This window comes from Gallinula chloropus, assembly GCF_964237585.1.
Source record: "Gallinula chloropus genome assembly, chromosome: 5".
Taxonomy (NCBI): domain Eukaryota; kingdom Metazoa; phylum Chordata; class Aves; order Gruiformes; family Rallidae; genus Gallinula; species Gallinula chloropus.
Genome location: NC_140090.1, coordinates 61,713,183 through 61,726,964, shown reverse-complemented (window position 1 = coordinate 61,726,964; position 13,782 = coordinate 61,713,183). Strand labels below are relative to the sequence as shown.

The 13,782-nt window shown below is 41.1% G+C and overlaps 1 protein-coding gene across 1 annotated transcript in view; it reads left to right on the top strand.

Moving 5' to 3' along the window:
* MARCHF8 (membrane associated ring-CH-type finger 8) overlaps positions 1 to 13,782 on the top strand; it is a gene marked incomplete at its 3' end in the record, with an annotated part of 96,173 nt that overhangs the window by 22,702 nt on the left and 59,689 nt on the right. The gene's annotated exons all lie outside the window — the stretch shown is intronic.

Below are 13,782 nucleotides of genomic sequence, written 5' to 3'. Positions count from 1 at the left end.
ATACTGATTACAGATAGGGCACAGCTTAAGTATAAAAGACTAGAAAGGCGTGGTCATGATATGAAAAAGGATTCACTTGGGTAGGATAAAGGAAGTTGCTTCTGATGTGTTAGGATCATCTGCCGCAACTACCCTTCTCACTTTGCACCTACCAAAGTCACTAGTGAGTCAGTAAAAATAAATTGTCCCACTGTTGGTTTTTTTGAGCCTTCACCTTACTAACATCTTAAAATGGATTCTAACCCTTCAGATTCTTAAACCAGTAATTAATTAGGCTGGCACACTGCTTCTTTTGGTTGCCAGGACTAGGCAAGAAGTTATCCTTACAGATGAGGTGCTTTAAATCCATAAAGCACATTGTCTCAGGATTCTGCTGGGATATCTCACTTCCCACCTGCCACAGGTAGTTTCTGGGTGACTCTGTAGGTAAGAGGGCTCTGTTGTTTCTTCCCTTTGGTCCCATCCCATATAGAAATTGCATATAGTGAGAGTGAGTGAAACAGCCCTTCTGCCAAATGCAGGGAAATGCTGTGAATTAACTAACTTCCCCTGGGGCAATGTGGGTTAGGAGGCAGATCAGATCAGATCAGAACTACTGTGGTAACTGACTCTGCAGTAAGCCCAGAGATGGGAGTCCCAAGTCTCCTTCCAAACCCATTCTTCATTTCTGACACAGTGACTTAAAAGTTAACAAAACTCCACTGCGTTTCCTTCAGAATAACTGGTTGAAATTTTTATTATTGTTTCCCTTTCCAGGCTGCTCTTGTACTTTCATGCCTTGGGACATTTGAAACAGAACAGAGTATTTATTTAAATAACTGCAGCATTGCAGAGGAAATAATGGGGGCTGGGACTGCGCAAGCAATAGATTAGGTGAACCTGGAAACATTTCATATTTCCCTAGTATTGTCCTTCCTGTCTTGATCAGCATATTCATTCATCCCCCAAGAGTCCTGTATTCTGCCAAAACTACAACTGGAACAGCTGGAGCACCGGGTGCACTGCCTGCTATCCTTGATGCACAGCCACGCTGACACTGCGGCTGCTCCTGTGCACACAAGCCACAGCCTGGCTCTTCCCCCATCCTGCAAACTGCATTGCTTCTGCTGTTAACCTTTAATGCTGGATCTAACAAATGAGCTACAGAGCAGTCAAGTTGTTAAGGTGCTGACTTTGACCAATACAGTTAAATTTTCATATTGCATCAGCTAGGACGTTCAAGGCTACTTGCTAGTCAGAATCCCTGTCAACTCTTGGGTGCAAATACAGGACCCGCTGGCCATGACTGTGAGTTTTGCTTATATTTAAAGTATATGGTAAAGGAGAGAGAAGGGTGCAAGAGAAAGAAACTATATATTATTGCTACCATAATTTTAATCACTTCAAAATGCCTGTGTTTGACATAGAAGCCACTGCAAAATAGAGCAGCATGTGGAGTGAGCATGATCTTGTGTTGAGCAATTCTGCTAAGCGGCTGTTGATGATTTTTGTGCTGTAGGTAACATCTTTTCTACAAGAGAAGGACACTAGGTAAAATCGCAGAGGAAGGTGTTTGTATGTCCGTTTTGTAAGTTCGGTACAAAGTCAGTGTAACTTCAGTGCTTTCATATTTTTGTTGTGAGCTTTGCATTGTGCATCACAGTTCACAGTTATTTTTTCATGTTGTGGACAGTCTAGACACAGATCTCATGGATTTCTGCAAAAACACGTAATAGTTTTTCAGGGGTAAGTGCAACTTTGCACACTTTTTGATGCAGGTGCCATGATTTTCTTGTCTTGCCTTTACTCTTTTCTTGCTCCTTGCCTTTTCTGTGTAGGAACAACAGTAAGCACCTCAAATAAATGTGTACACTGTGCTCATAAAATGTTTTGAGTTGTAGAAACCCACTTGCCAATCTGAACCAAATCAAGCAAACCCTAAACCACAATCAAAACCATTATGACAACTTCACAGTTAAATATGTAGATTTCCTTTGTGATACCAGGCTGTGTTCTTAGATCTAGCCCATTCCCAGGTGTGTGCTTTGTAAATTGAACAGACTCACATATCTCCCCTGTTTATTACCAAGTTTGGCTAAAGCCAAGGTGAATAAAGGTAGAGTGTCAGCCAGCAGATGATACTGTGTCTTGCTTTTGTTCTTGCTATTTCAAACCAGACCTGTGGTCTGTCTGGATGTACCTGTGTTGTAAGAAGTCCTTCAGAGGAAAGGCTCAAGAAGCACAGCAGCAGAAAATGAAACACCAGTGTGCCTGTAGAGAGAACTTTACCAGTCTGTGAAAAATCAGTGTTTGTCCTATTCCCTAGGAGGATGATGCTTTACATCCTGTTCTGTTATCTTTTGTGATTATGGATGTGTTCAGTTATTCACATTTGTAGTAGAGGTGCTGGGGAAAAGACTCTCAGGCTGAACAGTTTGGGTCTCTTACTATGTCTTTTCTTTCATGCTTGTGGTCAAGATACAGCACTTGCATTTCAGGTTAGGGCTTGACTGATTTTAGTAATAGTTTTCCTTGCTACATGAGCAAGTTTCCTGGGCTAATGATTCATGACTAACAGTGAAGAACAGCAAGAAATCCTTCCACTTTTATCATTACAATCCAGTTTCTCAAACTGGGTGATCTATAGTCCCTAACCATGCCTCATGGCAGATTAGCATGTAGATTCAACACTTGTGGAAGCCTGGGACAAAAATCCTACTGAATTTGAAGAGGTAAAAGGCAAAGTTCCTGCATGGCATTTCTAAGTCCTCAGTGACAGGTGTAAGTAGCAGAGCCTGGTAAGGTCTCCTTCCTGTTAGTGTCATTTTCAAGATATAAAAAAAGTTGAAAACTGTGGTTAACAGCAGTCTTTCATGAAACTTTGTCTATTTCCCCAGTAAAAATGGTAAAGGTCATAATGAGATTATTACTCTTGCATTCAACTCTGATGAACTTTTAGCTTTAAGGGCTATTAATAACCATCATTAGCTTCTTACCTATCCTTCACTAGGAATAGCTTTCATACATACCTGATTTAAGGGAGAGTGACTCTATTGTTTGTGTGATGATACATTCCCCCCCCCCCCCCCCCCCCCCCGCCCTTTTTGGTGAATAATATGCTGGCAGTGATTTTTTTTTTTTCCCTAATGTGTCCAACAGCTCTTGGGACTTGAGCTGGAAATGAGAAACCAGTTCTGGCATGAGGTTGAGATATTGCTCTGGTTTTGTTTTGTTACAGCATTGCCTATTTGAGGGCTTGGTCCCTCGCTTGCCAAAGTGGACTGATACGTACCACAAGTTCTTAGTAAATGTTACTGCAGTGAGTGAAGCTCCCCAAGCAATAGCTGCTCTTTTAAAAGTGTGTGAGTAACTTCCCAACTGTGGCCTCTGCTGTGATCTCTGCAGATCTCGTAAGCGGATTGGGATGGATGGGATCAGAGAACGAGAGATCATGAAATGTTGGTACAAGTCATTTTGGGTGCACGATACTCTTTGCTTCACAAGTCTAGGCCATTGAGAAGACTTCTGAACTGTCATAAAAGATCACATGGTGTTAATTACAGAAGCAGATAAATGTTCTAATCAAATTTAAATTTGCTTAATTCCATTTGAATGAACAAAACTCCCTTCCATCCTCTGCTGTAGAGGAACTATCTTCTTGTCTTCCCAGTGTTACATTGTATTACTGACTGTTCTGTGCTCAGCAGAGATGTTATGATCATTTTAAATATCTCCAGGTGCTTCTCAAATCTGCAATCCTGGTAACACCATGGCTACCTAATTTGTCTGGATGAAATTATGGTGAGAGGAGTACAGTGCTGCATCTTGCTAAATTTCTTCTGTCGTCTTAATGATCTCTTGCATCCTGTTACAGGAAAGGCACTATGGCCTATTGATTCAAATAAGCCATGTCTTACTGGGAAATCAGGACTTGAAGATGAAAAAAGAAAAGATGCATTTGCAAGAATTTTTAGCACAGTGTAAAGGTCCACGCTTTACATTGTTGAATCCAGTGTGACACTTTGAGAGCTATTATATTTTTTTTTTAAGGTACACAAGCACTCTGTGACCTTTCCATTCACTTTTTGGACTTTGAGCTGTGAATGTGGGCTCTAACTGGCTGAACTTGATCCAAATGCTCAGGCGTGTGTAGGGCTCTGTGTGTGTGTGTTTGGTTTTGCTTGTGCATTGAACCAAATCATTAAGCAGAAAAGCTACAAGTCCTTTGAAAATTGCACCCCTTATTTTTTTTTATACTGAGGTTTGTTTGTTTATGTGTAGCTGTGTCATATATTAACACTGGGCCTGGCATTTTTCCATTTGTTTTGGATAAAAACTTGTAAACTATGGAAAAACTTTTGTCTGAGTATGCTTCAGCTCTTCCGTGGGAAATAGAATGTGCCTTCTGCTGTACTGCTTATAGGCTTAGCATCAACATGGGAGTTGCAAAGTCCTTTCCTGACAATTGAAAACTTGGCTTTTAGTTAATGCGGGTTTTTTTCAATGGATCATAATGCATTTCTTAGGAAAAGCTGATGTTGCACTTCCCACTTTAAAAAAAAGCAATTAGATAATTTTTGGGCAGAGCCGACAATCTATGACAGAAGCACAGATTGCACTGAAGAGCTACAGTGAAAATGCTTTTGTTTTGCAGTCAGGGAGTAGGTAGATATTTCCTAGACCTTGTCATTTGAGAACAAGCCACATGACTGAGACAGTTGTAACGTCCTTCCCACCTGTATCCCTGCAGCGATGCTGTTGTGCTGAGAGGGGGGTATTTCCATATCTGATTTCTGTGCTAAATACATTTTAATAAATATTAGTACATATCTGTGAACATACTCCACTTCAATTACCTTTAGCAGGTAAGCAGTCTAGTGAGGAGCAGTAGATAAATTGGAAAATTGCTTGAGAAACTGCTTCACATTAAATGCCTCTCTTCTGTCTGTGGGTGCGTTTGTACATGCTTGAACACCACCCTACTAGTGATTTCTCTGTTAGGAGAGTTGTTCTTGTGCTTGTCAAGACAACTTAACTGTTCCCTGCATCAAACCCTTCCTGCACAGAGCACTTTGCAGCTGCTGCTGGGTGCCCCAGCAAACGTGCTCTCATGGAGCATTGCCTGCTTCTTTACTCCTATAAATGCTGGGGCATCTGGTGGTGGTGGGAGTGCCAGAGGTGCTCCTTCTGCCCTTTCCCGCCTGCCGTACCCCCATGAGCAGGTGCCACTGTTCCAGCCCCTCTCTAGCTTCAGGGCTTTCTTCTCTCCCTGTGCTCCTGGCAAGAACACTGCTGACCTCCACTTCTGTGCGGTACCTGGAAAGCTGGCAAGAAGCACACAGAGTGCAGCTGCATCTGGATGAAACCAGGGGTCTGGAATTTGGGATTTGTTTCTTACTGCCCTGCTAGACAGTGTTGGGGAAGTCCCTTGGGTGCCTGTGCCTTTCTTCCTGACATCTGTGAAAGAGGGCTAGCACTGCTGACTGACTAGCTTTACGGAGGGCTTCAGGTGGATGGAGAAAAGCTGAGCAGCAGGAAGCATTTGTCACTAGATCTTCTGAGACGACTGCTTTGCCAGAATCCTGCTTGGCAGCTGGTTCTGCTGAGCTGGCCCAAAGCTCTGCTGTGGTAAACGTGCAAAATGCTGTGACCTTCCCAAATTCTGCTCTTTTTGTGTTTGTGTGTGGGATGGGCAGCTGGACCTCTCAAGCCCTGCCCTTGGAAGCTGGAGTGTGCGGCTTCCCAGCCAGACTCGTGAAGGGGGGAAAGGAAGCGGGAGAGAGGGGAGGGGGTGTGATGGAAGCGGGGGGAGCTGCTCCTGCTCCAGCAGTCCTAACAAAAAAAAAGTCAGATCACGCTGTTTGATTCTGCATTGTTTGTCTTGGAGTGTGTACAGCATGTGTGTGTGTGTGAGGAGAGGAGCAGATGGCTTCTGAGTGGAGGAGAATTATGAAAGACAGACTGCGGGAAGTGGTTTCTGAAAGGGGTTTGAAGGAGGAGACAGCCCTTTCTTTTAAAAATCCAGAATTACATTACAGAAACTAACAGCCGTTGCTACAGCAGCAGAGGGGGGGTTGTGTAGTAACGATTCAGAGTCAAAACTTTGAAAGTTTCACATTTCACTGTTTGCTTGTAATCAGATGCAATTTGTGTTTTGATTTTTATCTGCTTATTGCATGTGAACTCCTTGCCTTGGTGTCTCAAAACCAGAAACTTATAGTTAATTATTATGGTCTGTAGCTGTTGCATTAACCCGAGTCCTTAAACAACCTCTCTGATATTAACACAATCTCTGTCTAGCTTTCACAGGCAGTTCACTTGAACAAGCTGAGCACCGTTCTTAAAACAATACAGTTTTGTAAAAGAAGTGCCAGTGCTTAATAATGTGATAGCCAAGTATGTTTTGCTGGTGGTGTTTTGCAGGTCTGTTGATGTTTCTGGTGTATGTTAATGTGTAACAGCTTTCCATAAAGGGAGCCCTGGATCTGAGCTCATGATCTTAGAGTTTGTATTTTTTCTTCCCTGGCAAAATGTGCTTGCTTGTTTATTTCCTTTAAATCCAGAAGTGTAGGTCAGCCATGATCCTATAGTGAATTGTGTGTGCATACAAATACCTGTGTCAGTACAGAGTGCCTCTGAAATTACTGCAGCTCCACAAAGACATGGGTCATTATCATCATACTTCGCAGTGATTTTCAGTATCCACTGGCTGTACTGTGTCTTTAATACTGTCTGGTTCTTGCAAACTTATTTCTCAAGTTCTTTGTTTATTAGTTAATCTCTGACATCAGAACTACAGGCTTGTTTTCACCTATAGGATGTTTTGCCTCATCCTTTGATGCATCGTGAGTGACTTTGTTGGTTTGCTCTTTCAGACAGGTGTGTTTCTTTACCTGGTGAAATACGTAAAGAAGGTTGGGGGTTTGGGTTGTTTTAGTTTTTTTCTGGTTTTCTTTAGGATTTGTTTGTTAGTTGGGTATTTTTTTGTTTGGTTTTTTTGTTTGTTTTTTTTTCCTGAGAGATGAACAAAGGCTAACAGTTCTGCTAGGGAGGCATACTGTGGTGTGGTACCCTTAAAGTACTTGAACTTCAGAGTTTTTAAAACTGCCTAGCTTTCAGGTTGTTGATTGCCCTTTAAACCTTGTACCCCAATGGTTTAAAGGTTTAATTTATGAGAAGTTACATATGGCCTTAAATTTTCACCCTGACCTTAGATAATTCTGTTTGGGCTTTATGCCATTTCTGAAGAACTCTTGATGGGGGTGAGAGGAAATTATTCTTCAGAAATCACTCCTCCATTCTTTGACAAAATCTAAGCTATTTGGAGTTCAGCCTTCTGAGTCAACAGTCCTCAAACCTAGAAACAAAATCCACTTTTGGGAACCGTTCAGCTTCTCTTGGTCCCAGTGATGCTGTCTCTGCTGCTAAACATGTTTCTCTTTCATTGCAGACATTGCTCCTGTTGTAGGAAGTTGCTCACAGAGAATTTTCATGACAGCCACAAGTTAAAGCACACTTTTATTACTGAGCAAGCCCAAATGTGTTCCATGAGATCAGTGGCTGAAATTCAGAATTTCATTTCCTAGGAGTCAAGAACTGAATTTTCACATCTTCAGAGACAAAGGGAAGACTGGGATCACCTATTTGTGGAGTTTTAAGTTTATTTACAACTCAGTTCTCTCTTCTTGTAAATAAGCACTGATGTTGATGCAAATGAGTAAAAGTGGCCCATTTATAATTTTTTCACATGCTTGAACATAGACTGCATCTGATTCCTCCTGGGCTGTCTGGGAGAGGATTGTCCTCACATCTGCAGCATTTGGCTTCACTCCTGCACTAACTGCATGCTGTGTGTTCTTCCCATGTTCTGTAAGGGTGCAGCATCTATGGTGTTCCTGGAAGCAAGAGGCTGGGACCCTGTAACTAAACGTTTCACACGCACATTATGTATCTGTCAGTGTAACTGCAGGTGTACATGTTTAGCACAGATGTTCATATACTCAGATTTTATGAGTATGGAAAAAGCTTTTGGTATAGTTTTAACATAAGATACAAGCTTATTTCTGAAAGTGGTCTAATGCTTAGGATTTTCAGGCACCTTATAGTAAAAAAATGGGATGTACATCTAAATTTTTTTGTGTGTAACCTCCTTGAGTCTATATCAAAGCTGGGTTTGGAGGCACAGATTCCCAGTGTGCCTTACCACTTGGAAAATGACTGCTGAGAATCCTGCACACACAGAGAAGTATTTATGGCTATTTATCTCTAAGAAAATCAATCAAACTTTTTTCCTAATTCTAAAGGCAAATTCACTGTCTAGTAACTGGAACTAGTGTCTGATTGTGGTAATTTAGTGAGGTATATTATCTCAATGAAGCTGTGGGGTTTTTGAGGAATTCTTGGCTCCATTTTTGTTTTTAAAGTATACTTTATAAATTGCTTTAGGTGTGAAAAATTACTTGCTGCTTGATGTTCTTGAATAATCATATAAGTAGACATTTTATAGGTGTTACCTGTTCTTGACTCATGCACTTCCAATGTGAGATGAAACCTTAGACATCTACAATTTCTTCATATAAAAGCCAAAATACTTCTTTTGTCTTTGATTTCACCTTCAAGCCCATTCTTCAAGGAAAAATAGAAAAGAGAAAAAGAAAAAAGTGTCTGTTCTGTTCTCTATTTAATGGCACTCTAGCACATTGGGACAAATACTTTTCCTTTTGATAATATGCTGTAACATTAGAGAGTATATCATTAAGTTTGCAGAGCATAGGACCTAGGGCAGTCTTTTGGTTGTATTACTGTTGTGGTTTTGCAACCCTGCTGTACCTATGTCATATTCTTATTGCAAACAAACACAGAAGTCTTGTCACCAGGAAGAACCAGGTGTTACTTGTCTTCTAATTCATTCATTCTTCTAATTGCAGGTTTAACTTTTACTGCAGAGGTCATACTCTAGGTTTACACATTACTAGAAATGGTCTTCATGCAGAATTGTCTATGTAAGATACCCACAGCTTTAACAGACATTTTGATCTTTCCACAAAGGAAACAGGCTTATGTGGCATGTCAGATAATTTCAGTCATTGTTACCAGATGTGTGTAGGTTTGTTTGCAACACTACTGTCTTAATGCTTCGTTGCAAACTTCTTGGACAAGCTCTGGTATGACCAGGAAGTGAGGCAACAGTGTATAATCACATAATTATATACCATAACCCATACATGCACACTTCATTCAAGAGATTGTCTACCACTCCAGAATGTACCAAATTTCTTTCCCAACTCAGAGGTTAAGAGGTCCAGTAGAAACTTCGAGTGAAGAGGCCGGTGATGACTTCCTGTGAGCCAGGATTATCCCATTACTATGTAAGACAGTACTTCCAAGCACCTCCAATGTTGACACTGAGTGGGGTCCCCTCTTGGGAGTCCCTGCCTTCCTCTGACACCAGCACCCAGCCATGTGCGTGCCACTCAGCATCTTCCAGCTCTACCTCTCTAGCTTATATGCTGGCAGTCACCACTTTAGCTACTATTCATGCTTCAGTTTCTTTGTCTACACAGTTGGATCATGAGGATTGTTCATGTTTAGTTAATATGTGTAACAAGCTTGCAATTCCCAGGTGAAGATAGAAAAAGTGAAGGTGTTTGTAGACAGGAAACTCATAAAACATATGAGGTGGAAGACATACTTCAAATGCTATTAATAGTTCAGGTGCACTTGTTAATAGTATCACAGTTACAGTGGTGAAATCTCTTGCAACAAAATAGTTGACATTTATTAGTAGAGCTTTATATTAGCCATTTAATTAATTGATTAGTTTCTGTAGAGCTGTCGCAAATGGATGTTAAAGCTTGATCACATTTTACTGTAAATCTGTGCAGAGGCAGGTTATTCTTTGAATAACGATTTTCTGAGCCAATACACTATCCTTTCTTCTGTACCTTGTCACTAGGGAAACAATAAATGAGTTAGAAGAATGGCATCCCATGCTGTCCCTTATTTTCATGCCATTTCAGGACAGCTTTTCAGCCAGTAGCAAGACTCATTTCAGAGGTGGCTATCATGTTTGAGCTATTGTGAAGCATCTGCCCTGCTGGATTTCTGCTTCCCTGTGTGGGGGATGTTAACCTCGCTTAAGCAAAGAAAAAGATGCTTGCTAGAAACAAGAGCCAGATCGCTGTGTGTCTTTTGTAGTGTTTGGGAGGTGGCTGTATGCAACAGGAAGTTTTAATTCCATAATTCAAGGGTGTCTTTCCAGGGCAGATACAAGCAGGCATATCTGTCAGTGCCCTGAGGCCCTACATGGATAGATGTCACACGAGAGGTTGTGTCATGTCATCTCTGCCGTGTATGTTGATGCCAGACTTTACCATACAGCCTATAGAAGTGACTAGTCTACAAGACTTTTTCTTCCTTAGCTGTTCCTTTCCTGTGTGTTAAATCTCACAACTACACGTTGATCAGAATTATAGATTTGCATCAAATTCTTAAAAGAATTATGCGATTATCTTTTTCCTAGGATTTAGAGAGAGGAGCCTAAAACAGATGGTTTAAAAATTGTAAGGGCTGCTTCTGGCTTTTTTTGAATACCAACTAATCAGTTAACTTTTTACTTTTTCCTTTCAGGTGGTCAAGGAACAGCCACATAACACATACTGGTGATTTTTCCTGAATGGAAAGTTTCAGAACAGGAAATATTTTAGTCAGCTCTGACTGGGTACACAAACCACATGTCAGTTGTAAAGTTTTTTCTGGTAATCATCTGTCTGCCTATTTTTAGTAACTATTCCCAAGCAATAGGTGCCAGAGAAGGTTGGTTGTTCAGTTCCACCCGTTTCCCTCACCAAGTGCCTTATAAGATGCTTTCTAGCTTCAATTTTTATGCATAACAACACTGGAAACATTTGATTGATGCTAGAGAATAGGTAAGAGTTGTTTGTTGGGTTTTTTGTGTTTGGTTGGTTGTTTTTTTGAGTTTTATTTTTCCCCTGCAGTCCTCTTTAGTTATGTTTACTGTAATGCAGATGGCTAAAAGCACATTATTTGGGTAAAGACTGCAAGGCAGGCTCCTATGCAACTAAATGAAACATTCACTAACTTTTGCGTGCTAATTTCTCTGAGCTGGTTATGTAATAGCAGTTAAACAGCTTCATTCCACATGAAACATTGCCGTGTGACTTCCCCTTTGGCTGATGACAAGCATCAGGTCCTCCGGAGACACTGTAGTTACTGAAGGGTCCACAGGCATAAATGTAGAAGTGATCTCTAAATGAGGTGTTTCTGTCTTCAGACACCAATTTTGAGATGTTTGGGAAGAGGGAAGTGCAGATTCTGTGTACCTGTAAAATTTATGCCGTAGCTATTTTAAGTTAAACACTTAAAGGGAAGCACTAGGGTAGGTACTTAGTGGAAACATTTGCAAATTAGGGTCACTGGGTACTGCCAGTGTTTCTTTGTGCTTAAACTAACATAAGATACCATCTCTGCTTACGGGTGGGAATAGAACTGAACTGGTTCTCTTCTGTGATTAATACGAAAACTTTGACTATTTGGCTTATCTTCATCTTCAATGATGAAGTTTATGCAGAAGAGGGAAAGGCACATTGGAGCACGATGTATATATATATTTTTTAAAAAGCTATTTTGTATGTATTTTTAAACATGCAAAGGAGAACATAGCTATCTAAAATAAATATATATTAATTTATTTATAGGCACCAGTAATAAAGGGCTCATTATCCTGGTTCCTAACTGAAGTCAACAGCCTAAAAGCAGTGCTAGCCACCCCCAAACCCTTTCCCAATGGTCTGCTTGAGAATGGCTTGATTTATATTGATGACTCCTTTGAAGTCTGTGCTGTTGAAGGCCGGGAGGGATGGCCATGTCTGGCATGTAATGACCTGTATTACAGGGGCAACTACATGCAACGCACACTGAACCCATAACTCACGGTATTTGGAAGAGGTACTTCAACCTCCAGCATTGACTTGAAGATGAAGGATATATCTTCTGTCTTACTGAGTAGTTTGTTTCCATGCCAACTGCCATTGCTGTTTACCAAAACCACACCCAACTTTTACTTTTTAATTCTGTTTTTCTGGCTTTAGCTTCCAGCTGCTGTTTGTTGGTGACTGATAATTGCAACAGGCTCTTAAATTCTGCTCTTGGACCTATCCCAGTGCCTCTTACTTGAGTATACAACAACTGCAATACTGGTAGGAGGAATGTCACGAGGCAGTGGAGGCCCTGTCTCTGGAGATACTCAAGGTCTGGCTTGATGGGGCTCTGAGCAACCTGATCTAGTGAAGATGTCCCTGCTTACTGCAGGTGGGTTGTACTAGATAACCTTTAAAGGTCCCCTCCAACCTAATGCATTCTAGTTCATCATAGAATGCATTAGGTAATGCACTTTTTAGATAAACTTTCAGATAAAATTATTTAATCTCTCCCAGTAGGCGGTTTCTTTAAGCAGGAAAATATTTGGGGTGAGGGATGGGAAGAGATCATTTTCAGCCCCCTCCCCGATTTGAAAGGAAAGATTTGGACACTGGAGGTACATTTTTTGTAATTTCAAGGCAAGATAAGTTCTTGCTTTTAGGATTTGGACACTGCTCCAGCTGTTGTCCTCCCTTCATTCTCCGGCTTGTTTCTTGGTAGTGCTGGACTTCAGAGAGAAAACTGATCTCCACTTGCTATAATGCAGGCATGAATGGTGATCCTGTCCTCAAACCACATTCAGGTTCTCATCCCTAGTTGTCACTTTGCTGAAACTTCCTAAATCCTTTACATTACTCTTCCTGCTAGGCTGAAGCCTGTAAAACACACAGTTACAGCCTCTGTCACTGGTGAAAATAAACCAGTTTGACTTCAGATGCTCAGTGTCTGAGGCTGTAAGCCTCATCTGTTTTACCACTCTGATAAATTTTGTGTCACTTTTCCTGTGTTTTCTTTTTAAAATTCATTTACAGATCATTATTGAAAATATTAACTAATGCCTGGCTTAGGGGCATCTTGTGGGCCAGTAGGAAGATCTTCATTTCATTCTCTGTTGACAAGATCAACTTCAGATCTGCCAGGAGTAAGGTCTTCACCATTTAACATGTTTTCTATTGATACCATTTGTTTCATTTTTAGATGGGAAAAGAAATGAAAGGGAATGCTCCACCATATCAGACATAGTAAGAAGTGGGAGTTTTAGTGACCTAAACCATCCCACTAGTGAAATGTTAATAGGCGACTGGCAAAAAACCACAGACAAAAAACCAACCCACAGATGGGACAAGCATGGCTGCAGCAAGACGGTGCTTTCTCCCACTTGCATCCTGAGCTCAGCTGGTGTGAGGGATGTTTCTTCTGCAAAAGCTATCAGGAAGGATTTCAGGAGTAGGTAACGTGTCCAGGTGTTGGGGCCTTCATACATCATTTGTTCTGTGTGTTCTGGAACCTGAGCAAATAATGCTGATTTCATGATGCTTTCTAATGGTGATTAGAGTGAAGTGACTGAAATACAGGAACTTGCAGTTTCCATGGGAAACTGGGCCTTTCCCATGAACGTAGCTAGGGAGAGAGACAATCTGCATAGCTGGGCTACGTTGTCCCCCTCAGAGCATTGGTTCCTGCTGTATCATGTCCATAGCCTGCTGTTTTCTTCTGTTTTTTTCCCTAACCTTTTTCCTTTTGAATGTATTTAAAGCGGAGAGCACTGCTGTTGCTCCTAGGTTTATGAGCACTGTGAATGACCTTCCCCTGAGTCCACCCAGTCTCACGCTGAGTAGGACTGCTTATCTTCTGAAAGTGTTC